This window comes from Dermacentor andersoni, chromosome 1 (assembly GCF_023375885.2).
Source record: "Dermacentor andersoni chromosome 1, qqDerAnde1_hic_scaffold, whole genome shotgun sequence".
Classification (NCBI taxonomy): Eukaryota; Metazoa; Arthropoda; class Arachnida; order Ixodida; family Ixodidae; genus Dermacentor; species Dermacentor andersoni.
This window is the reverse complement of record NC_092814.1, coordinates 295,124,699-295,151,490: the sequence shown is the minus strand read 5'-3', so window position 1 is coordinate 295,151,490 and position 26,792 is coordinate 295,124,699. Positions and strand designations below refer to the sequence as shown.

The window sequence follows — 26,792 nt, the reverse complement described above, 5'->3', positions numbered from 1 at the left end:
AAAAACGTGCATGACTGACTGCCAGTGCGCGGCGCGCGGTGAGATAAAGAAAAGAAAATATGGCACCACAAATTGCCACTTCAGAAGCGGAGGAAAGAGTTGAAAAGTAAAAGAGAAAATAAAATAAAGACGTGTTGGGTATAGCGAAAGACTGACGCGCAAAACAATGAAGCTAGGCGCGTCAGAGCGAACGAAGAAAAACGAGGAGGTCTGAGAGATGTCCGGTTGCAAAAGGTGTTCGAGTCCGCTGGCAGCGAGTGAACAGAAGGGAAAAAGAAGTGCGAATAAGAGGCGCCGAGACAAGCGAGGGAGGAAAGCGGAGACGACAGGGGCAGTTAACCGCACTAGGCGCCGGCCAGATATAAACAGCAGCAGCAGGCAGCAGCAAGAGTGTACAGGTGACGAGCGCCGTGTTCTTTCTCTTTCGTAGACCAGCTGTTAACGAAAAGTAAAAAGGACCGAGCGATGGAGGGGAGCCAAGGGCTCGCCTCGGGGCCTCCTTATACACCGTGAAGGAGCTATAGCTGGCCGAAAGTTTCCTTAGGGCCGGGGCCAGGGCCTCGTGCTGCGATGAAGAACTTCCACTGAGGTCCGGCCTTTCGTCATGCATCCGAATCTAAAGTCCATGTACAGCCGCCGGACGGTGAGTACCACAGTGAGAAAACCCCGCTCGGAGTGTTCGGTGGAGTCATATCGCGGCCCTTGAGGCGGGGCATATGACACCGCAATCTCATAGCGAAGAAAGAAAGAAAGAAAGAAAGAAAGAAAGAAACCATCATTCGCTTGGTTTAACGAATGTCTGAACTTTGTAGAGTGGCCGGTGGCATCCGTGGAGTAAAAGTCACGCGTTACGGCATAGCTATACGCGCACTCTGCTCATATAAATTGCGACGGCATGACGGCAGCTTTTTTTTCTTTTTTTTTTTTTTTACTGCGGCTAAGAAACGGTACAACCTGTTCCACTACGACCTGGGCCGATACCGAAGGCGGTGCAATGTCGCACAGCGTCTTCGTAGCGTGACAACGCTACGAGGAAAATAGGACTGGGGAACGCGGGCCGATCCCGAAGGCGGGCGTGCAGTCCGCGCGCTCCCGATCGTGACGCACGGGAATGATGGAACCTGGCGCGAGACTATCATGCACCAAGATTTAAAAGTATGCGAACGCCAAGTAGCTGCACAGAACCAAGGTAATTTTGTTCGCCGTTGCTTGGAGATACTCATGGCATGGCATGGCAAGAACTTTATTTTAGTCCAGAGAAAGACTATAGGGTCCGAGGGCACAAGCCCCCAGGCTAAGTCGGTGGCTCCGCCCACGTAGGCACCGGTAGGCCAAAAGCCTTCCCGATGTCGTGAGCTCTCCGGACGGCCAGGAGTTGATCTTGGAGGACGTCGCTGGATATGCGCCGACTCCAGTCCTCCTCACTGTTGAGATCCGAAGCCCTTTGGTTGGGGCACAGCCAGAACATATGATCAAATAGACACGGAGTGTGTCCACAACTTTTACATTCCGCGGGAAAATCCTGGTCAATTTTGTTAAGCACAAAAGGTGTGGGATAAGATTTAGTTTGAATCAGTTTTAATGTGACTGCCTGAGCTCGGTTGAGCTTCTGATGGGGGGGAGGAAAAAACCTCCTGCCGTCCCTATAGTGTGAGGTGATCTCGTGAAAAGTAGTAAGTGGGCCTTTGTAGGAGCCGCAGTCATCCTGGAGCAGTTCCTGATCTGATGCGCGGCATGTGAGATCTCGCACAGCAGAGTGAGCTTGCTCGTTAGGATTTACGTGCCAAAACCACGATCTGATTATGAGGCACGCGGTAGTGGGGGACCACGGATTAATTTTGATCACCAGGAGATCATTAACGTGCCCCCCAATGTACGTGACACGGGCGTTTTTCGCATTAAGAAAAAAAAATTACATTCTTACATTTCGCATGTAAGAAAAATAATAATCTGAGTATCTCCATCAGGGCCACTCGGTCAGCCCCAATGGAGATACTAGATAGCTAGATAGATAGATAGATAGATAGATAGATAGATAGATAGATAGATAGATAGATAGATAGATAGATAGATAGATAGATAGATAGATAGATAGATAGATAGATAGATAGATAGATAGATAGATAGATAGATAGATAGATAGATAGATAGATAGATAGATTACACATAGTGCGCAGGTATCAAGGCTACCGTTTTGGACGAGGAAGAAATCCTAATAAGCTAAATGAGTGATATGGGTGTTGTTCTGGGTTAAAGATTGATTTATGCGGTGATCGTGATTTTTACGCAGTGTGTGATTGTGTTCTGTGCTTGCAGTGTAATTACATGTGTTGTGTGTTTGGCTATTCAAAATATCTGTCTTTATATATGCCATTGTGTACTGAACTCATGCACAAAACTTTGCGATTCATGTACTGTACTGTATAATTTTTATTCATCTAGTGTACTACTGAGTGCCATATTTTGTATCATTATTCTCCCTTTTTACGCAGATTGGTTTCCTTTGCTAAGTGACAAAGAATAGACGATGCCGCCATAAAGGCGCCAACCTCTCCTAATATTAATTAAAAAAAAAAAGACAGACCAGTGGTGCAGTCGTCTTTGGCGCTCGTGAACCTGAGCTCGTGGTTGAGCATCCTGAGCGAGCCAAGAATGTCTGTGACGGTCACGTGTTCGGAAACCGGTCATTTGCGGTAACGGGCACGCAACGCATGGTAATGATCTTTTCCTCAGGCGTTCGTAAATTGGTCGCCGCCTACGACGTGCTTATAGTGCAGCTCGAGTTTGGGCGTGTGGGCTGTTTAATTGTCATCGATGTTCACGCTGCATGCCGCCCTTCTTGCGAAAATGACTTATAAAAAATGGCGGCGTCCTTGAGTCACCCACGTGTACCGTGTCGTATCCACTCAACGACAGCACTTGGGGCAGTGGAAGAAACAGCAGGCGGCGCGACTGCTCGCACTTTCAAGGCTATGCCGTCGAGGTTGCGAAATAAAGTGAGGATACCGCGCCTTTTTCCTGTGTATGTCTCGTCTCATCCAGTAACTGTCGGAGTAAACGTCTAGGCAACTGTAACACGGGCAACACAGCGTCCCAAACACTCGACGACACAAAAGAAAATTTGTAGTTGTTTACTATCGGTAGGAAACAACTCGTCACGCTGAAGCTGTATTGCCCTCTTCAAAACAAACTAAATCGAAGGCAACGCGAACTAACTATGGAATAAATATGCACTGCGCCCTATCGCTACCAATTACAGTCAAACCAGCAAACGAATTACTAAATAAAAAAGAAACGCGATTGTGCGAAGCTTTCTTGTTTGTCATGGCGTAAATTTATCGCTTGTTTTACTCATATTTTATGCCGCTTAACACTGACTTCAATTCCTTAAAAGACTGAGTGATGTGTCGCAATATATGACATCGTTGTGCATCAGTTCCCTGTAATGTTAAGTCGCTTTTCTCCGTCACTTCCGTGGTAGCATTCCCTACTAGATGGCGTGCAATGCAACCTACTATACGATATGGGGATACAATAGGTACGAGGTGCTCCGGGGTATGTGGAAAGGTATATTGGTTCCAGGACTTACTTTTGGAAATGCGGTTACTTGCTTGAAATCGGGGGTACAGGACTCGATGGCAACCAAAGGTCAGTGGGACGCCTCGCATTGGGCGCTCACGGGAAGACTACAAATGCGGCTTTGCAAGGTGATATGGGCTAGACAAGTTTTGAAGTGAGAGAAGCTCACAGTAAAATAGATTATGAAGAACGACTGAGGAATATGGAAGGAAGTAAATGGGCTGGGAGAGTGTTGAGGTATCTGTACAGGAAAAACATTTGATTCACAATGGAGGAAAAGAACTAGGAAGCTTACCAGCAAGTATGCGGCCTGTAGGGTGAGCAACACAGCAACAAAGAACGTCAAGCGTCAAGTCAGAGAGGCTGAAATAATCTCATGGCAATGGAAAAGAAACCTGCCATGAGTAACTACTTAAGATGAAAAAACGAAATCAGAAAAGAAAAAAATTTATGATAACTCAAAGGAAAGTTCATTGATCGGGACGCCTTAGAACACGCACCTATAAAGCGAGATATTAGAGGGAAGAAGAAGCATGTGTTTGCTGCGGTAAAGCTAGGGAAACGATGGAGCATGTTTTATTAGAATGTGAAGACATCTGCCCAGCGGTCGATTTGGGCCCCACAGGCCTCCTTGAAGCCCTTGGGTTAAGCAAGAGCAGGGGAAAAATAAACGTGTCTATAATAGAGATTAGTAAGAGGCGATTTGAAGATTAGTGGAAGAATAGTAGGGAAACGACAAAAAACGGAGACGTCCAAAAGCAAAGTTCACAATAGGGGGTCAGAAAATTTGGTTGTGGGAGCTCATCGTGGTTCTTTTTTTTCTTTTTTTTTTAACCTGGATATAACATTAGGCAGTATAATAGCAAGAGCTTGGTGGTGCAACCCACCGCCCCGTTCCAAAGGGGACGCTCATAACATCCATCCATATACAACCTTTTCTTTTGAAGTCAGAAAAACGAAGAGCAATATTGGTTTTCATGAAATAACGAAGAACATGGATGACAAGGAAAGAAAGCTAAAGCGTCGAAATATATATACTTGAATAGCGTGGAAACGGAATGGAGAAAGAGATCAAGAAAGCTGGCAACTAAGTACAGGGCAATTGAAAGTGTAAACAGACAACCAGGAGCCTTAAAAAAAGAAAGCGTGTGAAACAGAGACGGTAAATTGGAAGCAAAGGATTAAAAAATAAAGGCCATGGTGATTAGCAAAAACGGCAAGAGAGAAACCAGGAAGGAAAGTATGCATGATAACGCAAAGGGCCTTGCTATTTGAGGCCCGCGCTGGCTGCCTAAGGGAAATAGCATACGGCAGAAAATATGCGCCACATGATGAGTCATGGGTATGGTGCAAAAAAAGAAACATAAAAAAGAAATAAAGCCCGGAAACGACTACGCACATCGTAGTGCAATGGCAAGATATTCACCCAGCGAGACCCGTAGTAATGGGTGTCCACCTTCCGGAAGCGTTGGGATTAAAATATAAGAGAATATTTGGGTATTAGTGGGAAAAAAGCGGGGAAGAGACTGACACAATCAGAGTCATTGCAAGTGCAGGCAATGGTACAGTATAGTTGTACCATTGCATTGAGGTTGTAAATACGAAATAACATATCGAAATCAGATCGGCAAAAGCGTAAATGGCGATAAATGTAGTAAAACCTGAACGAATCAAGAAGGCTAGGCGACTATTTGTCTCCATCCCGTTTCGAAAGGGATGGCGATAAATTCGTTCATCATCAATACGATGCTTACAAGCGCCCTGGTGATGTTGCAAGATTTCCGCGACGACTTACATCGTGCACGCACAAGGTGTTATCAAGATATCCGCTCGCGCTCGTATGAATGGACAAGTGGCATTGATTTCTTGCTGAAGTGGTTACCTCGTACCTGCATACGTATGAGAGAAGGCGACTGAATCGGAAACGTGCACAGTAAATTCAAAACGGCCAGTAGCAAACAAATGGTGAGCCGAATCGGCTGTGGAATGAAAAGCACGCTCCAGGTGCGCTAAGACGGATTACGTTTGTTAACCGCGGTGTCGAGGTGAGGGAACTTCTTCGATGTTGGCCCACCGGGCGGGTGCCTGGCAAGCTGTCATACGCGTCCCTTGGACAGCGTTCAACGCACCTGTTGCCCGGTCGTCTCTGCGTACGTCACAGTGTGCCTCTGGCACACTCATGCACAGCTACGCAAATAACTTGGGGCAGAACTCATACGCGCGGCGCACCGCAGTGGACATACCAGCAGCTCGCAGGCCCGTAGCAATGACCAACGAGTAAATAGCGTTAAGTACCATATTCATATCCGTCTAGTTACACAAATGTGAAAGCCAAATATTTCCTGTTTTACTATAACTCATCGGAGTGTAGTGGCAGAATTGTACAAATGTGTTAAAAAAAAGCAGATCGCTCAAGTTTAAGACAGCAAGCTGCCAACCCACAGAACAGAACCGACGTTTCCGTCATATTTTGGTAAGTCGCAGAGCGCCAAAGACACCCCATGCGGCAAGTCACAAATCACAGTATAGGAATCTTATATGCTGCACGCAAAGGCTAACAATGTTCGCCAGCACGTCTCGGCGGCGATTCTGTAAAAGCCTTTTTCAGGCACGGAAAATAGTTGTACGTCATTTCCTTAGGAAACGGCTCGTATCAGACGCTCATCATCATTACATGGGTGCCCTTTCAGCCTATAGCATTGCACATCGGGAGCCCCAACAGACGGCAATCCCGTGACGCTCCGTGCGAGATGGGGGAGGGCGAGGTCACTGCGACTCCCACCGTCCCCCTTCGTCACATTCCATCCTTAGTCGAGGCTGCATGCTGCATGCGGACATGCTCGGCACCCACCTTTCTTCCGCGTCATTGGCTTGCCGAAGTGCGTGACCACGATCATGTCGATGCCGCCGAAAACTGCAACCACTCCCAAGACGTGTGCGGCCTCGTTGCACGCCAAGACAACGCGCCTATTACGTGTGCCCGAAAGAGTCGCACGTCTTGAAGAGTTCTGGACTGCTTTCACGGAATACGCGAGAATACAGCGTGCGGGAGGGCCTCCAGGTCAAGGATCCTCGACGGTCCTTATGTGTGTCACCGAAGGGTCGAGGGCGACTACGGGCTGGGACGATGCCGAAAGGCAGCGGCACTCTACCCGGCAGCAGGGAAGAGAGAGAGGCAAACCGGTAGTTGACAAGTGAAACTCGTAGAGAAATCGATGCTGACAGGATTCCTCCGATTTCGACGGCAGACCAACGCTCCCGACGTACAGCACAGCACGCGGGTCTAGAAGGGGCAGCTAGGAGTTCCTGGTTGTCACAGGTAGTTCTTATAGCTCCACTAGTATTCGGCGACCGTGATGGCTGTTGATGATTCAACCAAATCAAACAGAGGTAGCGAAGAAGACATGGGGACACGGCTATGTCCGCAACAGTACACACGGTTGTCCCTGTCAGGAGACGCTCGGCCGCGACGAAGTCTTCTGGGGCGTCCGCAAGCACGATAAACACCACACGCTCTCGGGAACAAACAGCGAGTGTCTTTGCCAAACGACCGGCTACTCACGGCAGCGCGCTTTCTTGTCTGGCAAAGGCAGTAGTGTTTTTTTGAACGTGGGACGCTCGCGTGGGTTCGAGCACGCACGTAGACAGAGACCGCGACGCACCCGCGCAAGCCCGACCACGCTCTTTTGCGGCCAAGGCGAAGAGCGAGGTCCCGGTCCCGGTTGGGTGTCAGGAGCCAGCGGGCCGCCAGTGGGCGCTGTTGCAGACCCTTTCTTTCTTTCTTTCTTTCTTTCTTTCTTTCTTTCTTTCTTTCTTTCTTTCTTTCTTTCTATTTGTTTGCTCCTCTCTGAGGTGCGGCCTCCATTTCGATGGCCGCGCTGGTGCGCGCCGGCCTCGGGTGCACACAAACGCACAAACAGCGAGTATACCGTGCCAAGGAACTCCGGGTCGTGCCAGTTTCGCCCTGGGTCTCGCTGCGCCCGAGGCGCTGAGGGTCGCGGCTTAAGGGAGGGAAAAACCGTTGCTGCCCTGGCTCTCGCCCTCTTCTAAACACGGGCTCGAACACGAAGCGAACTCCTGGCACCAGTGTTGGAGCCCAGGCAAGCTACACGTTGAGGGAAGTATAGTGAAAACCATCTGTTTCTTTTCTGGCATTGCCGGTAACAAATTATCTCCACTTTGTCCCATACAAGTGATACGTGATAGATTCCGTTTCTTCTTCTTCTCTTCCTTTGTGTTTTTTAGGGGAAGAAATTGTTTTCTTTCTACTTTGTTTTCTTGCTATACCGGGTTTGTGACTGAATGTGCGGAATGATATATGAGCGAGGCTTCTATCATTCCAAATACTTCTCCTATTTGTCTGTACTACTGCTATTCACTGTTTTCTCTATACAGTTAATAGATCAGTGCATAGTGACCTTGGTTTTCCTAACGCGGTCACGTGGAATGGCGTAGTTAGCGACTTCGGCTAAGTACACTCGCACCCCCCTCGGCGCCACGAAGTAATCGGGCGAAGCTCCGTGGGTGCATACCTTCACCTCTCCGATGCTAAACACATTTACAATGAGGCACGTATTTATAACTGTATGACATCTCTCTCTCTCTCTCTCTCTATGTTTCTTTTTTTCGACTGTAAGCGTTGCACACATCAGAACGATGAAGTATCAGCGACTATTACTTGCATTTTGGTGTTCTATATGCTCCATAGGTGCTTCAGAAACTAATCGCTCGGCATGACTATAGTGCCTGCAGAAAACTACTCTACTAGCTGGACGCGCCATGCATTGCGAAAGACTATGAAGAATCACATCTATCTGACAGTTAAGGCTATCTAATCGACCGCGATTAGCTGCAACGGGCCACAAAATGCGACAGCAGAAAGAGAGAGAAAGAAAGAGAATGCTTGAAAGTGGCTTGAACATTGACAAAGATGGAACAACAAAAAATACAACTGGAATATAGAAACATACGTCAAGAAAGCTAACTCTATAACACTCGCCCTTTCTTGAGTTCTAAAGGCTGTTCATGTGGCGGTACAATGGGCGCAGGTATCAGCGTTACTACAGCTAATCAACAGTACAAGTTAGAGGCGTTCGAATAGTGGAATTTTTTATTGGAATCGAATACGAATGTTCGGGAAAAACGACCTCCGAATCTAATATCGAATATTTACTCAATTTTAAACAAATTACAGAGTTGGCGAGGAGTCCGTTTGGCAAGAGGCTTAATTATTTACACCATTAGATACAAGCATGTGCCGTAGTTCTCAACGTTCCCAGTTGGACGTCCGGTCAATTGAGGAGCTTGTAAATGAGAAACAAGTGCTATCAATTTTGTGGTGCACCGTGATAATGACAGTAATGAAAAAAAATATCGCCAGACACACGTAGAGTGTTGTATTCCTTGAAGAACAGGACTGCGATACGACAGCACCTAGATTGTTTTATAGAGAGGCAAACATAGTCTGACTGGCCAAATGATAAATTGCTTTCCTAAATCGAAACAACAAATTCGTATACAGGCTGCTTGAAAGAAAGGCATTTTTATGAACGACTGGAGCTGATGGAGCAGAAGTAATCTGACCCGTGCGTACGCTCAGGAACTGGGCCCGTATTCACGAAAAGTTATTACGCTATAACTGTACGTAAGAATATTTCAGCCAATCCTGATTCACCTGCCCGAAAGGCAGGTGACGATAACAATACATTCCTAAGGGTGTGGTGAATGTGGTCACCTTTTATGACTCCATAGTAGTCCGCTTTATCTGGTGAAATTTGGCGTCAATCTTGGAGAAGGACTTGGCTTCTCCCATGATAACCAATGCCATAGCGAAGGCGACCGGCCAATGGCAAAGAACACTTTGAACGAAAATCTTTGTGAATTCCGCTCCTCGTGTCTACGCGTAAAAACTCTCCTGCAGAAGAATCATTCGGAACAGTCCTCCCTCGAGACCTGATGCCCGCTAAAGAAACTTGGTGGTCAAAGGTGGTCAAAATTAACCCGGAGTCCTCCACTACGGCGTCTCACATAGCCCCAGTGTTGGCATGGGGCTAAGCCCTATGAATCAATCAATGATTAATTTGAGGCCCTTCTTTCCCCTGTGCTAATTGACGATGGCAAACCTGCTATACAATCGTGGAGCCACACTTTGCAACGAAATTTAATTGTTCTCGTCTTTTGCTACAGACATGCAAAGTCACACCCCAGCTGTCGCTGGGGTAGGCCACTTGGCGTCCGGGAGGCCTGATAAGAAATTACTATAATCGGACGGCAACAAGCCTTTCAAAAATGCTTTACACCTTGATTTTATTTGTTCTTCCGCCGCGGAGAAGCAGCGGCTCCTGCTACCTTAAGAGGGCACCTTCTGCACTGAAACAGCACGTTCGTGAAGTATCGCGCGGCACCTTCCGACACGAACAGTTTGCTGCTTCAGTACACAGTGTATACTCGACAGAGAAGGCCAGCTCAGTATTGCAGGCGAAAGCCTAATCTCCATCGCACCCGCTCGCTGTGTCTCCTTCAGGGGCGACTGAACTCGCGGGGTCAGCAGGCGCTGGTTATGCGACGAGATCGAGCGAGTCCATCATGCCTGTGCTCGCTCAGCCGCGAACGCGGTTGGCTGCTCTTTTTCCTAACTCATGCTTTAAAGGCAAAGACAACCGAGTGGCGTGCAAATAGGGGGAGGAGCGTAAGGGAGGAAGCAGCTTTCTAAATGATGGGCAGCGCTCCGTGTCGGAGGTGTATTGATGAACCCCGTCGCCGCGGTCTTAAAACAGGTTCCGAGCCGCTTTCAAACGCACGCCGCCGCTCGCGAGTGCTTTCTGCAAACGGACCCTTTGTCGACGCGAAAGAAGCTGCTCCCTTCCCATACGCCAAGCTGTGTACTGAACCGCGCGGTAGACGAGTTGTTTAAACTGCGGCTCGGATTCGTCAGCCGGCCCGCGCGCGAGCACTGACGCAGTCAAGCAGCTGACGTTCGCTTCGTCGGAACGCGAGCGAGCGCAAGGAGGACTTCCTTAATAGGACGGTGCATCAGCTCTTCCCTCCGTCCGTCGCGGGTTGCAATATGCGCAAGCAATGCATACGCCACCGCGTGCATATTGCTATCAGTGGCCGCCCCGGTTGAGAAAGCCCGAAGGGATCTTCGCGGTTGATAGTGGCCGCCATCCGCGCGCCTTTTATGCCCATACGGTTTCCTAGAAAAAAATCACAATAGGGGACTCTTTGATCGTCCAGCTACCGTGAGAATGATTGGTAGTAAGATTTATTTGATCTGGTCACCTATTCTCAGACGATCACCTTCGGTGATACTATCGCCTTCGCGTTACCTGATGATCCAAAACCGGTTTTGCTTAACCAGCCAATAAGCGCCCAGTGAAAGTGGTATCGGCAAAAGCCATCGTCCGAGATATACGTACCCTGCGTACCTGTGGCTTCAGGCGTTCGTACGATTTATCTTTCTTACGCTTTCCGCTTTCTCTTTCTAAACGCCTTATACCGTTCGAAATTTCCCAGCAATCATATTTCGACGTGAACGTCTTCAATATCAGTGAAAGGGAGTCGCTTGTTAAAACTGCATGTAAGGAAAACACGTCATAGCATTATCGCTTGTATCTTTGCAAACGTACTACGCATGCGTCTTACTTTGGTATCGTTTTGTAGAGGAAATAAGCCATTACTCGATCATGCATATATCGCGTGCATAGATGGCGCCTTTGTCGCGCCACACATGACGCAATCGGAGCTGAATTTAGCCTCCTGTTCAACGTTCGGAGAGGCATTTATAGCTCTGCAGTACGTCTGTCGATCCGAGCAGGAATGGCCGCGTTTTAGAGAGCTCACTATACTATAGTCGGCTTAATTGATCGAACTCGCACTGGTGCCCATCTGGAACTGTAACGCCTACAAGTGTGCCATTTGTTCCACGAATTTCATCCTTGCTCGCATATGGCCACCCCGCGTTCAACAGCTACGGTCCAGAGATGGCATGAAGAGTCTCGCACAGCAAAACAAAGGGATGTGCAACACATTTGACCGCGGCGGAACACGTCCGTCTCCGTAGCGAGCGCAAGCAGAGGAGACCCAACCGAGTCCGGAAGGCTCGAGCGGCGCGAAGTAGGGTGCCTCGATGTCCTCCTCGCCCGTCACTACGAGCGTGGGTGAGGAGGACATCGATGAACCATTAGTGCAGGGCATTTTCGGGCGCCACCAGTAGAGGGCTAACTTTACCCTAGTGCCGGCCTCCACACACCCTCTGCAAAACAAACAGGCCTACCACGAACGGGGATCGAGCATGATTAAAAATTAGACCGTAAGACACCCACTAGCTGTAACATGTAGGCATGTAAGCTTTCTAATGCGTGAATAAATGTAACTTGCGCATTTAGTTACGTTCATTTCTGTACCCTAATGTACATACATACACCTTGTGCAGCACGCACAAGGCGTTTTACGTACCCCACTGCAGCTATACGTCCCTGAAACAGCCAACCCTATTTTTGTTCTAAATGTTCGAAGGCCATAGGTTTCTGCGCATGTTCGCAATCATTGCAATTTGTTAATTCATAACGCAATATTTTGTGGAAAATTATCAATTTGCAAAGTCACAAAGCCGTTAGAATCATAAAGGACGACGTTTAGGTAAATCTATGTACTAACCATCATTTCCATGCTGGCTGAACCGCTATTGGGGGCGAGCTCCACCACTGGTAAAGCTGGCGCTTCCATCAGCGTGACGTGGTATGAGGGATCACGTGAACACAGCGGCCGCATCGGCTGCTTCGGAAGCGCCGAAGTGAGCTGAAAACGAAAGTCCCACCTGCGCTGCGGTTCTGATTAAGTGGGGAGATTTTCCCGCTTCGAGCATGCGCTTGACAACACTTGCAAGCCCTATAATATAGGTAGTGACTGCCTTTGAAGGCGTCCAACATGGTTGGCTACTGCTCGGTGCCATAGTGCCGGACGTACACAACAGAGCCCGGTGTCAGCCTTCACACGTACCTGCGAGCCAAGAAGCTGCGTAAAGCTTGGATCGCGATACTTAGAACCGGCAAGCAGCCGTCGGCAACAACTCGGATGTCCAGCAAGCACTTCCGCGAGGAAGATTTCTGATACAGCGTCGGGGTTGCGATGTTCGGTGAGCAGCAGAAAGTGCGTACTGAGACGCTCGCCCACGCGCTCTGCCCGGCTAATGTCATGAAGTTTTGGTCTATGAACTTGTTGATTCTAGATACTGGTAAGTTCACTGCATGGAATGGAAAGGGAGCGGTAAAAAGCACACAGAAAAGCCATATATATGCTCATGCTTGTGCAGCACCAAACAATGAAATATACTGTATTAATAAAAAGAAGTAGCGGGTAATTGCTCGCTGAGAAGACCGATAAACATACAGGGCGACGCAACTTTAGAAATAATTGTATCGAAACGTCCAAGGCTTGAGGAAAAAAAGAAAAGATTTAATCGTGGCGACGTTGACATCACAAGTCGCCGTCGTAGGCGTCGAAGTCCCTACTTATAACGAAATTATTTTTGAACAGTTCTGATAGCGTCCACGCAACTATGGTTGCTTGTCTACTGTCAAATGCTCATATGCATGCTGCGGTCTGAAGCTCACGGCACGGTGCGAAAGTGAAATATTGTGCGCGGACATGCATGCAGACGCGCAGTCGGTCACCGCGAACCCGCGATATTGCTGCATTGAGGCTTCATTCTATTCTGCGGATTAATTTTGGCCCCATCGGCTTCCTTAACGTGCACCCGATGCACGGCACACGAGCGTTTTTGCTTTCCGCCCCCATCGAAATGCAGTCGTCGCGGCCGAGGTCGAACTCGTACAGACACCATGGCACCAGTCTGGTAATTCTTGTAGGAAGCTTTAGGGGAATCGTTCGACCTCGTGGCATGAGATTGCACCGAAACGCTGGCTTTGTAGCCTTGATGTGTCATGTGGCTTCTTGTGCTCTCCCCGACAATCCATTACCGTATTACTTCATCGGGGGCCGTGGATTTAAACGCGTACGCTGATCGCTAGGGAAAGGGCGTGGACGGCAGTTTTCAACGTGAACAAAGACAATTTCTTTCTTGTAAATTGTAAAGGAAACGATTACGTGACGCAGTTTTCCCTGTGCCATTTGTCAGATCTTTAATGTTGGTGGTGAGGGGAGCGCGCGGGAAGGGGAGGGGGGTCGTCTGTCATGCTCCTCCGCCAGCCTTTCTCTTTATCACTATCGTAGTTCACTTACTTTGAACATCCACCCCCGGCCCCGCCAGCCCTTCTACACATCAGCTAAGAACGGCAAGAATCCGGAACCACCTTTGCGCTCCCAGAATGGAGTCTACGCAGCTACGGCCCTTTTCTAAACAGCGGTTCTTTACTGTATGTTTCTGTCATTTTCGCTTATCCAGGAACTGATTGATTGCGACCTGTCACTCAGTGCGTATACGAACTTGTTCTTTGTAAATCGTTATGCGAGAAGATGGGCGGAGTGCAAAAGAATAAAACAACCGCCGGTCTTCTACCAAGTCCTTCTTGCGCCGTTTTTTCCATTTCACCGATTCGCGTTCTGCACTTGGGGTTCGGGAACAGGCGCGTTTGTTGTTCTTGCGAGAACACCGCGGGTGAACACGCCGTGCACGATCCGCGGCTAGAACCCGAAGGTTGTGCAAGACGCTGCGGCTGTCAAAGCCGCGCCTACTATGCTAACGCGCGGTCTTGCATATATGTAATATATATATAGGCCGCACTATATACACAAAACGCGCCAGCGCTGTAGTACATATACCTTAATAAGTTGCGTTCGGTAAGACAGCGAACATCATTTTTAACTACGTATACTGTATACGCATGCGTGCTGTGTATATATACATGCACGCTTGCCGCGGACGCAACTATAGTGCGCAGACGCCGTGCGAAGCTATAGCACACTGCTGACGTCGAATGTTTAGTTGGCTCGTCCTCTGACGTGCCGACTGTTTGGAGAGTGATTCACGCTCTCGTTCGCTGTTCGGGTAAGCGAAACAATGCACGGCATTCTCACGCGTGCTCGCGGTATACGCATTCGCGCTGGCGCATACTTCCGGCTCTGCCCATGCCGTTTTTCAGTGACCCCATTTTCGTTGCTTTTATGACTATTTTTGTTTTTCTCCTAGCGGTGCATTTCACGTGTCCTTGAACACAGCGCACCGCTACTGCGGACGAGACATCGCTAAACAGAAGCGCGACTGCCCAGGGCACTCTGAAATTTCCACTTTTACACACACACACACACACACACACACACACACACACACACACACGCACACGCACACACACGCACGCACGCACGCACGGCACACGGACGTTTTTGTGTATTTCGTCCCCCATTGAAATGCGGCAGGTAGCAGCGCAACGCCATAGTCACTATACCATCACGGCGGGTAAAGATTACGCGTGCAGTCTATATAGCTAGCACGTACCCATTCATTTGACAAAGAAACTGCAGTCGAATTCACAAATATTTTCGTTCGTGTGTGTTCCTCACGAATGTCTGGAAGGCTTCACTAATAATATGTCCAGCATCAGGATTGGCCGGAATTTGCTCTTACGAACAATTCCAGCGTGAGATGCTTTTTGTGAATACGGGTCCCGAAACTCAAGCTTCGCCTCCTGCGCGGACGAGAAGCCGACAGACGTTCGTGGTGGCGGGGTTGTAAGGGCGCTCGCTTTCTGCTCGCAGCTCATGTCCGAGTTGGGAACGTGCACTCAGTGCAGATGTATAGTATATGTAAGCAGATGGCTCCCGCAGTGGGGCCTATAAGAGGAAATGGCGCGCCCGCGTTCACGGCGCAGACGGACCTGTGCGTGCGTCGTTTCATAACGGGGCGCAGATGGGTCTCGTTAGGTGGGACCGCGCCTATCGGCGCCGCCATCTGCTGGCGTCGCGACCGCGTCGTCGCCGCATGCTATGCACTATAGAAGGTTCTGCGCCCAAGGCGCTGCGCGAGGCGTGGAGGCGAGCCAAGTACCCGTTGCCTAACTTCCTCGGTGACCGTTACGCCAACGAGGATCTCGGGGCAAGGCAATAGAGGCACTGAAACCGGCGCGGAGCCCCTCTGACTTGCCAATCGAGGATTGCAAAACCAGAGAGAGGCTCACAGGAAGACGGAGCCTTGAAGCGATGAACAATGGGAGAACAAGGCATGTCGCTGAAGCCAGCGTTTCAACGTGGGGAATTGTCTTCGTCAGCACCCTGAAGAAGACGCGTCCCTTTGTCGAAACGTCGGCTTCGCGGCGACATGCCGGCTTTGTTCTACCAACTGTTCATCAATTTATTATTAGTATATTTAGTTGCACTGCATGCCCAGTATACTATGATGTGCATTTGAGTGTTATGTGGCAGACATCTGCACCTCTTCATTGTTGTGCTCGATACAACAGAGCTGCTATATGGCGCGCTATATGGTCGTGATTGTATCGCATGAATTTCGCGAAAGTGTAGCGCTCGTATGCAGCGCTCCGTTTTGTCCAGTCTCGATTACATGCTCTGCGAAAGGGAGGAAGCCGCTGCTGCTTTACGTCTCCCGTATCAGGGGCTAGCTTGCTCAAGGGCGAGTGTTGCCGGAAGGCTCCGAAACACTGCACTCTAAAAACTGTTGCACCCTTTGGGGTGTATATTTGCCACACAACGATAATCGCTATCTGTATTGTCCGCATTTCCTTTCTTGAACGCTGCGAGCCCGGTACTTCAAAGTCACGAACGGCATGCGCGTTATCAGCATGACGGATCATTCTCGACAGGAAAGTAACGAGCGGCTTGCGTTTTCAAGAAAGGAAACGCAAGCAAGACAGATGACGATTATTGTTGCGTGGCAAATATACACCCCGAAGGGTGCAATTGTTTTTAGAGTGTACAGCGCGGTCAGGCTCATAAGGATATCCACAAAACTTGAATATCCATATCACAGTATATCCCCATTTACCGTCGTAATCTTGACCAACCTTAAATCTACCACACAGGAATTCGAAGGGCCAACGCTGCGTTCCCACTGTTTCGGCAGAAAAGTAACAAATTATGGGGTTTTAGGTGCCAAAACCTCTTCTTGATTATGCGGCACGCCGTAGTGGAGAACCGCGGAAATTTTGACCACCTGGGGTTCCTAAACGTGCACCTAAATATAAGTACACGGGTGTTTTCGCCCCCATCGAAATGCGGCCGCCGTGGCCGGGATTCGATCCCGCGACCTCGTGCTCAGCAGCCCAACACCATAGCCTCTGAGCAACCACGGCGGGGTGTTTCGGCAGAGCCGAAACAGCTAATAACTTTCAATACGGTTGGATCCTGTATGACCATTTGCGCGCGCCGCTAGATCTCTCAGCGTTCAAGAAGCTTGCACCATTACACATTTTGACATTCAAACTTCTTGAACATACTTGCAATGAACGCCACTATAAGCTTACGACCGCATGACAATGCATGTACAGAACGCAAACCCAAGAAGAATAGAAAGACGAAGAACAGGGCAGGCCCGGACAAACAAGGTAAAGGCGACAACAACAATAATAACAAATTTTCCTACAAAAATTATCATAGGGAATGTATGGCGCTGTAGTGTCTATATAGACACCATACTCGCACCAGACTCGCGGCTCCCGTAAAGTGAATGTTAGAGCCCTGCACGGGCACGGGCCGACCCGAAAGCTTGGGCCCGGCCCCGAGCCGCCCGAAGCGTTTTTCGGTGGGCCCGCGGGCTGCGCTCGGGCTTGAAGTCACGGGCGCGGGCTGGACTCGGGCCCGCTCATTAAAGGGCCTAAGTCGTGCCTTCGAGCACACGCGAACATTATGCATTGATTGCATGGTCCAAGGCATTCTGTGCCAAGCTGAAGTGGCACGGGCAAGAGAGAGAGAGAGAGAGAGAGTGAAAGCAAGGACAGGAAAGGCAGGGAGGTCAACCAAGAGAGCACCCGGTTTGCTACCCTACATTGGGGGGTGGGGGAAAGGGGAATAGAAAGAGGAAAAAAGGGAGAGAGTAAGCACTGATTGCGTGTGGGAGGGACACCATACACAGGGACACTATGAACGATCCCTTAAGCAAGAGCGTGGGTTCTTAGTATACCTCTGCAAAGAAAATAAAAAACAGGTAAAGTTCTATTTGTTTCCTTTTCCACAAAAACGAACATTGTTTCCGCGTATGGAAAAATAAATTGTTCAGAACCCGCTCTTCAAACCATTTTCCTGTTGCCACTTTTGCCATTTCACTATTACAATTCTCGATACAATTATGTTATTTTAGCGCTAACGCAAGGGGCGTCTCTTTCTGCTTCTGCGTCTATTTTATGCTGTATGCTCGTGAATTCGCCTGTTTGTATGTAGATACATATATATTCGCATGTTAAATGACCTCATAGGACCAAATCGTACGATCAAAGCAAATGCATGCGCCCCAGCGGAAAGATAACAGCAGAGGCAATGGGCCAGATGACTGATGTTCCCATTGGAGCAACAAAAATTTCGGCCTTTTGTTGCTTATACACTGCAGTTGATTGGACCAGGAGAAGGCGAGGCTGACACATGCGGTAAAAGTTTTTTTTCCTTTTCTTTTTACTTGCAGGCCGGGCCTGGTCATGCACACGCGGGCCCTGGCTAAGCTTCGAAATGAACGCCCGGGCTTGGGACGGGCCCGGACCTGGCTCCGTCATGTAAGCCCGGGCCCGGACTTGGTATCACGGGCCCGGGCGGGGCTCGGGCTTCATAAAGCTGGGCCGGGACCGGGCCGAAAAATCAGGCCCGAGTAGTGCTCTGGTGAGTGTGGCCGTTCAGCCAACCTGGAAATGATGGATATATAAAGTACATGAATTTGCCTAAACTTCCTCCTTCTTGCTTCATGCGGCTTTGGGACTTTGCAAATTACTAATATTCAACGAAAGGTCGCGTTGAAAATGCAACGATCCGCGAGGATTATTTATGCGCATAAGGACATATACTGCATTCATACGTTGTCTAGCTGTTGTCTGTTTTCTTCATATCGTTGTAAAACATGTTTTCACGTGGCATATAGCTGGACAATCGCAGTGCCAGAGCTCCACAGAGTAATGTGGAAAACTCTACATACTGGCCTGGGCTTCCACTCAAACTCGCAGGTTTTCGCCGCGTGCCTCGGCGTCTCCAATTCCCCTGTTAATGAAAGTACAACGCAAGCGCGCCGACGAGAAAATTCTTCCAAAATGCAGGCCAGTGGCCGCGTTAAGACAGTTCGCACGAGAGGAAGCTAAAACACGAGCAGCAAAGTGGGCAGCGGCGCGCTTACAAAGAAGCGAAAGCAGCACCAGCGCGCGGCCGCACCGCGTCTGTCCTCTTTTCCTCCTGGCAACACACACACACACACCGTGGGTGGCATTGTGAGACAGAGCGCCTCTTCCTCTTCTTTCTCTCGAAATCTGTTTTCCCCGACAAAGTTGCGTCGACCGCGGCGCACACGCAGTGGCGAGAATCGCGCCGTGGTAAACAAGCAGCGCGGGCAGGCGAATACGCGTGCGCGTACGGCGGGCTATGGTGGCTAGGCGGGCGTTGTTCTCCGGTATGCCGCGCCACACCACACGCTGTTGTGGGAAGACACAGCAGGGCTCTCCCGCGCAGATCGAGTTTCACAACGGGAAAGAGAGATGCGCATCTGTCTCTCTCTCTTTTTTTTTTTTTTTTTCATAGCAATTTGCGCTTCGAGAGCATGCGCCTGTGCCGCGCGCACACACTGCAGGACAGTGAGCGTGCGGAGCCTGCGGTGTGTTGTCCTAAATTTAGAGGCGGGAGTGAAGGGGGAATCAAGAAACGCGCGCGGCGGGCGAATTTAGCGCTGCTTCCAGAAAGAGAGAAGAAGAGGGAAGTACGGATGTGTATGCGACGCGCGGGCACGAAGAAAAGAGAGAGAGAGAGAGCGAACACAGAACAGAGGCTTTCGTAAGGTCGCATCGTGTGGAACGGAGGAGGGAGAAAAAGAGTGGTGTAGTTGGCTAGAAAAAAAAATAAGAAAGAAAGGAATGAAGTGTTGAGCGACATACGCACACGAGCTTGGGAGAAGTATTGGACAGTGGGAGCACTGGATGCTATAGCGACAAACGAATCGTCGGCCTCTGGCGCGAAACGCGCCTCGTCAGCGTCATGTGCGTTCGCCGTGTTGACTCCGAGTGTGCGATCCTTCCATGACTGTATGTGCAGCTAATCTATTTGCGAACTCCCGCCTCTGTCTTTGCAGCGCAAGAGCAAGAATACTGTGATTATATCAACACGCTGCTGTGGTGAAACACGATCGTTACTGCAAAACAGCGCAAAAGAAATGAAAGAAACAAAAAATCAAACTACTTTTCGCGTAAAACAAGCTATAGATAAGGGCAAGGATCGGATAAAAGTGCACGCAAGAGCTGATCTCCTCGCACTCATCTTTCACAAGGGCATGGACAGTCGTTGTTGTCTCGTGCTTACGCCGCTTATGAGAGGTTATCTAGCACACCCCCGCATGAAAACTTTTCATCGGCCGCGAAGCCGGCGAGGAGAGAGAGAGGTCGACGTGGGGCTGCGACCATCGCGGGGAACATCAAAGTGCGCGCGTGCTTTATATCGAATCTCTTCTCGGCGCGAGGGCCTGCGAGTAAGGAAAGGCCAGGAACCGAACTCGGGGCACCGTTTCACAACATAGCCACGCCACACGACCACACGCGCTCGCACGTTCGGCAGTTGGCGCGCGATGTCCGGAGGGGGGCCTTTGCGTGGGCATGCCTCGCAGGCCCGCTCCTTCCCGCCTCGGCCACTGTCAAGGACGTGCTCGCCAGACGCCAGCGCACCGCTGACGGCGGCGAGCGGGTGGTCCTCGACGCTGCCGCAGGCGAGAGCGTAAAGAAAACACCGGCGACGGCGACGACTAGCGCGAACGCGCGCGTTCGTGGCGTTCCGCAAAGTCGGGCGTCCGCGCGAGAGCAGGCGGCCGACGGGCGCCCTCCGGCACACGCGAGGAGGCGTAGAGAAAGTAAACATGACCTTGGCGCAGATAACGGTGCTCTCTGCCCAGTGAGCTGCTCTCCCTCCTCAAGGAACCACGACGCGACCACAAAGGGGAGGGTGAGAGAAGGAAGCCGCGTCGAAAGGCGACGACTGAGGAAGAGGGGGAGTGCGCCGTGCGCAAGCACTTACGTGCCCGGAAAAAAATGGTGGCGTAAACCACCCCATCACGACTTCACACACTTTTTTTTTTTTGCGTTTTCTTTTCTTAAGCGATCCCCCCCCCCCCCCCCCGCCCCCCCATTCCTTCCTAATCTCTATTCCACCCTCCTCATTTTTGTTCACGAGCGAGTCTTGAGAATATTTGGTGGGTTAGTGGGATCTAAGGGCGGTGCGACATGAATATCGAATAGCACGAGCCAGCCCGCTGTACCGTCCCATTGGCCTGGTATACTTTACATAATAACTTGGCTCCATTTCGCTTGGCAAAACAGCGGCCGAAAAGCTTTTACTTCGAGAGAGTTCGCTGTTGGGCTAGTTGGCGCCCCGAATACAGAACGAAAAGAGCGCGCTAACTAACGGGACAAGGAAGGAAGAGAATTGAATTGTGGGGTCTTACGCGCCGAAACCACGATTCGATTATGAGGCACGCCGTAGCGGGGGACTCCGGATTAATTTTGACTACCAGGGTATCTTTCAAGTGCCCCCAATGTACGGGACACAGCGTTTTAAAGAAGGGAGACACACACACAGCGCTCTCGGTCTATCTTATCTTCCTTGTCCCTATAGTGTGTCGTTTTCGTTCTAAAAAGTTTTGCATAAGCGTGTCAGTCCGGTGGAGTTGGACCACGTTGCTGGTACTTCTTCCCCCTGCACTTCAGGGCAAACGATCGCAGTTATGACACCATTGCATGGATACGTTGGCGGACTAACTCTAAGTGGATACTAAGTGGATTAGGAAACAGTATAGGGACATTTATTGGGAAACGTTAGGAAACTTCCCCGCTCCAAAAAACGAGCGGCCAATACTCCAAACAAACTAGAAACAAACACTCATAAACCGGTGGAACCAGGCTTTGACGCAGTCACTGCGACAGAATCACGTACGAAAGAAGAGATGATGGTGTAAGGATGAGGGGCAACGCTCTATTCCCAAGTGATGATATTGAACTGGCCTACTTGCATTACTGCTCAAGTACCACTTTTAGCCATGTTGAAATCATTCGAAACTTTAATTGTGAGATTTAGGAGGTAACTTCAGCTGTGGCCCAACTCCGATGCCGCCTATTCAAATACATGAAGTAACACTTTTTTTATAACCCCTGGACCGAGTTTAATGAAATTTGTTGCATTTGAAAGAAAAGTTAAATTCTAGTGACTAATGGAAGCGGAATTTCGTTTTAGGACATGAATTATTTTATTAAGAAATTGCCGAAAATTGCAATGTTTGAAGAAAATAGAAGCACGAGAGAGAGTCAGAGATAGAGTGAGAGAGAAAAGACAGGGAGGTTAACCAGAGGCGAGTTTCCGGTTTGCTACCCTGCACTGTGGTGGGGGATATAGGCGTTGTAAAGACGACAGAGAGCGAGAGGAGGAAAAAGAAGGAACAAGAGAAAGAAAGAAAAAAGAAGAAATAGAGAAAGTGAGAAACAGGTAACAGGAAAGGCGTTCCAATCACAGGCGTTCACACAGGCCGGTCGACCTCAAGAGGTGCGGCAGCGCTTGCACGGCCTTCTGTGCACGAGTGTTTACACATTGATAACTCTGCACCAAAGACAGATATCGCAGTTCTGTCAACTTTTTCCCCGTTAGAACATCCAAAGCGGTCAAAGGTTATATATTAATTTATATTTTACGTGTAATTGTTGCAATGTTTACAAGAGTTTTGCGAAAGTCCTATTCACAAATTAATAACGCATTTCACAGATGTGCATAACGTATGCATTTTCTCCTTTCTAGATGTGCTATTATATGCAGTTTACAGAATTTCGATATCACTTTTTTTTTAATTGCTGGGTGCGAGAGTTGTAAACTCGATAATGTCGTGTTTCTAGATTTTGAAATATTCAAGAATTTTTTATTAAGAGTATCGAGGACAGAAATAAAAAATCCGCTTCTAACAGCCACTACATTCTAATTTATTTATCTTTTACATGTAACAAACTTCATCAAATTCGGTGCAGTTGTTACCGAGAAAAAATGATTTCTCCTTTTCTGTGTATTTAGGCACAGCAGGTCCCGAGCTAAAGCTTCCCGAAACTGTTCAGTGTGTTACAAGGCACGTCGTAGTGAAAGGCTCCGTATTAATTAAGACCATCCGGGTTTGTTTTTTTTTCTTTTTTAACGTACACCTAAGATTCTAAACCTAAGCATGCACGAGCGTTCTTGCATTTCTTGACCATAGAAATTTGAAATGCATGCTACCGCGACCGGTAATCCAACCAGCGACCTCGTGCTCACCAACACAAAGCCGTACCGCGGCGGATCATCTTACTCTATCAAAATACGAAACGTACGAGTCGGAAATTGAACAACAGACACGTTCAACTGGGTAGTTATTTTTCCCCTGTGATTATACAAGCCACTTTTTCATTTTTTTTTTCAATGTAGGGCTGACGGACTGCATGCTTGCTTTATTACAACGTTTTCGCGAAATCCCCCTCACCCCTTTATATTTATTATATTTTCCTCGCGTGGAGGAGGGAGGGGGGAGGTCGTGGTTGAATGTTAGCGAGTACGCGATTTCAAGTTGAATTTCTATTTCTTGTTGCCATTCGAAAAGAGTATCCATGATGAAGTCGCAAATACGACGCCGGTTACTCAGCGAAGCATTCTAAACGATATATCCGAGGGAAACAGACACATGAAAACGGAGTTCATTGCACTTATCGCGAACATTGCGACCTCCTTTGTGTTTAATACGCGCAGAAGCAGCTGTACTGTCGCCTTAGGAGCATATATATATATATATATATATATATATATATATATATATATATATATATATATATATATATATATATATATATATATATATATATATATATATATATATACCTTACAAGCATATGCCGGTAGGTTACTGATTGAGTCACATAGAGCCCGATCAACACCATCTCATGTTAGTCACTTGCGGTGAAGTTGTGGTTCAGTCGATTCCGTGTTCCTATAAAGAACTTAAGTACAACGTAGAGCGTGCCTTCCACTCCAGACTGTGGCTGCGTGCCAGCGTTTCAAAAGACAAACGATCGTGAGTATAGAATCCGGCAATTACATGCGAAATTTTAGAATTTGAGAATGTCTTATAGCTAGAAGAAGCCGTTGTCAGCAACCCTACACTCGCGATTTTTGGGTAAAGAACTGAAATGCATCGGCAGTCATGAATATAAATAACCAAGAGCTGCAATATATACTAAGAGAGCCTGGAGATGTCATACTATATTATATTTCATTGCGTTATAGTGATGCTGCTTCTTTCCAAGCTCACCACACCGACATTATTATTTATCGGTCCGTCAGCAGTAAAAACTCAGCTGTTAATTCAGCGATCTTCTCGTCAGTTTCACGTTATTGTGTCATTTGTCCTTCTTGCGCGCTGCTGTCTTAGTGAATAATGATGCGTGTAATGGAAGGCGTTATGTGGAACACATTTCTTTACATCGACGAGGTATTACAGCAAGATAGGAAGAAAAATGTCGCAAACGTCGCGCCTGGTTGTCTAGCGCGAAATGAAGGGAAGCGGAATGGGAGGGGAGAAGAAAACAGAAGGTTGAGAAGTAAATACTACAGAATCAGAAACGCTGCAGCGTTGCGTACGGCTCTCTTTCCATCGCGTCATAGATATACGACGCACAGAGGCTACTTAGCTGCAACGTTGAAACCGCGTTGACAATAAATGTGACATAACGTGAATCGCACTTCGGGTATCTTGAACTCGCGCGGAAGGATGGTCCCCTTTTTTACGCGGGCGTCCGCTATCAAATATAGAATATCGGGCCGCTGTGAGACGAGCCGATGAAGCGGGAATGAAGCGTGAACACCGGAATATTTCAGTACTCGATTCCGCGATGCGGTGTCTCGACGCATAACCAGCTTTCCGAACATGCCTTGAGTAAGATCCTTCACGTTCAAGCATGGATCACGCCGACAGCACGAATAAAGAAGAAATATCCATTTGCAATAGGATAGCGTGTAATATACGCGTCGTTCGAAGGCGTATACTTCATTCGCGCGTTTATTACGCCCGTCTGCTACGGCCTCGGTAAAACGTACAAGCAATATCGAAAAATAAATAAAACAGGACGTTGAGAACTTGCGCAAACCCGCACCGTATTACGAACTATTGCGCTCCGGCGTGAGGAAAGACGTCTTCACTGGACCCTTCGTCGCTTGCGCCTACCGCACGATCCGCGCCGCCCGTGCAGTATCGTCGCGAAGGCATCGGAGTCCCATGGGAGCACCACTCGGATCGGGCGACCCGACGGCCTCCTTTTGTCGCCGACATCACCGATGGCCCGAGCAGATGCTATCGCTCTCTCGAGCGTCGCAAGGCCGCTCAGCTTCGCGCGCGCACATCCCCGCAAGTGGCGGCCTTGCCCGCTGGCACGGCGGAGACTGCACGCGCTCGGCTCTCACGCCGACGGGCATCGGTCGGCCGGCTGTGCCTGCCACAATGACTCATTTATTTGAGGGAGTACGACTGACAATGGCGACACTAACTTGGCGCCCGGAGATCGTCACGGGACCTGCTCGCTGACAAGCACAAACGGAGGAGGAGGAAGGACTTGGGCGTCCGCTCACAACAGGACAGGTTGCTCGCTGTTCGCATATGCTGCCCACTCGTAAGAACAATTGAGACTGCGCGACAATGCGGGCGAGCAACCGGTTGTCCATATAGGATTTGAATCGGTTTTGGAGAGCTGTCGCACTCCCCGATGCAATGCGGTCACTGCGCTCGTTGCCCACGCTGAGAGCACTCTACCGGAGTTTTATTTTTAGTTGATTTGACTTAATACGTAATACAGAAAGTGTTGGCAACAAATGTGTCTTCGACCTCCCCCTAATGTTACATTGTTCTTTGAAAAAAAGAAAAGAAAGGATGACGTGAGATAAAATGAGTCGTATGGCTATACCACACGCGGAGAAGTCACTCGAATAAAATAAAGGAATATCGAAAAATGACAAACGCAATAAACGGGATAAATTTAGCACACTCCGCATACACTTCGACGGGGCATCGAAATAAACAGTTTTCTATAGCTTCCACGGAGCAATCATTCTTCAAAAAGGAAATGAACAAATCTTGAATATGCAAGCAAAATATTGAACCAGCAGTAGTCCCGCAAAAGCAGTCACCAGTACCCCATTTGTTTCATTTGTTTTTACAGTTTACTAGCTGCTTCATATCATAAAGACAGGTGAACTTTTAACAGTCACATTAAAGTCCAGTTCGGACTTTATTTGGACATGGAAGACATGGTCAAGTTGTTGGAGGAAGAGTGAAGAATTTTAGCTTGGAAGCAGCATCATGTTCTTTTCTTTTTTTTCGTTCATTTCTGTCTTTTTTCGCTACACAACTTGACAGTTCACTTCTTGTGAAAGTACACTTGGCGTCAAAGGTTCACTGGTCAGGTGGGATCTGATAAAAAGCTGAGTATTTCTTGAGCCTGGGCACGCAGAATGGATTTCGGATTTCCTACGTGTAGTATTGGTAGTATTGTCTACGTGACCAACATAGTAGCGCTTTGCTGGCTGCAAGCTAAATCTAGGCTGAAACTCACTCTTTTTTGCGAATTTGCATCGCGCAAACTTTTGACGCTGACTGTATACACGCATGCATGCACAAGATTGGAAGAGTTACGAATGGAACGTCCGTTTTTTGCATCCTTAATTTCATTCCGTTCCATTTGAACCTGACAGTGGGCAAATAAAAACGTGACACCGACACCTATAAGATACCGCGTGGTTCTTATAACTACATTTTGTATGCCTGAAAAGGAGTTCCTGAAGAGATGTGAAACAGCAAGCTTTGCATGTACCACCGTTCTTATCTTGCTCTCCAGGGCGATGCAGTTCTCAACACGTGACTAGATACATAGAAATCAGCTGCGCGAGATAGCAATAGAAATGCAGTAAGAAAGACGAAAACCGGAAGAGGTCCCTCGCTAATGTTCTGATCGCAGAAAGTCGCAGGCACCGCTTTTTTCGTGCTGACGACATTGGCGCGATGTACTCGAATCAAACCACAA

General features: G+C 48.6%; 1 protein-coding gene across 4 annotated transcripts in view; it reads right to left on the bottom strand.

The window, feature by feature from the left end:
- Positions 1-26,792, bottom strand: part of LOC126548579 (SH2 domain-containing protein 4A-like) — a 387,266-nt gene that overhangs the window by 70,449 nt on the left and 290,025 nt on the right. The window contains exon 1 of one of the 4 annotated variants that reach the window (XM_072285118.1): positions 24,873-25,151. The exons of the other annotated variants lie outside the window; for them this stretch is intronic. The gene's annotated coding sequence lies outside the window, so the exon portion shown is untranslated. Of the gene's footprint in view, positions 1-24,872; positions 25,152-26,792 lie in introns of those variants that run through there. 4 annotated transcript variants of the gene reach the window in all.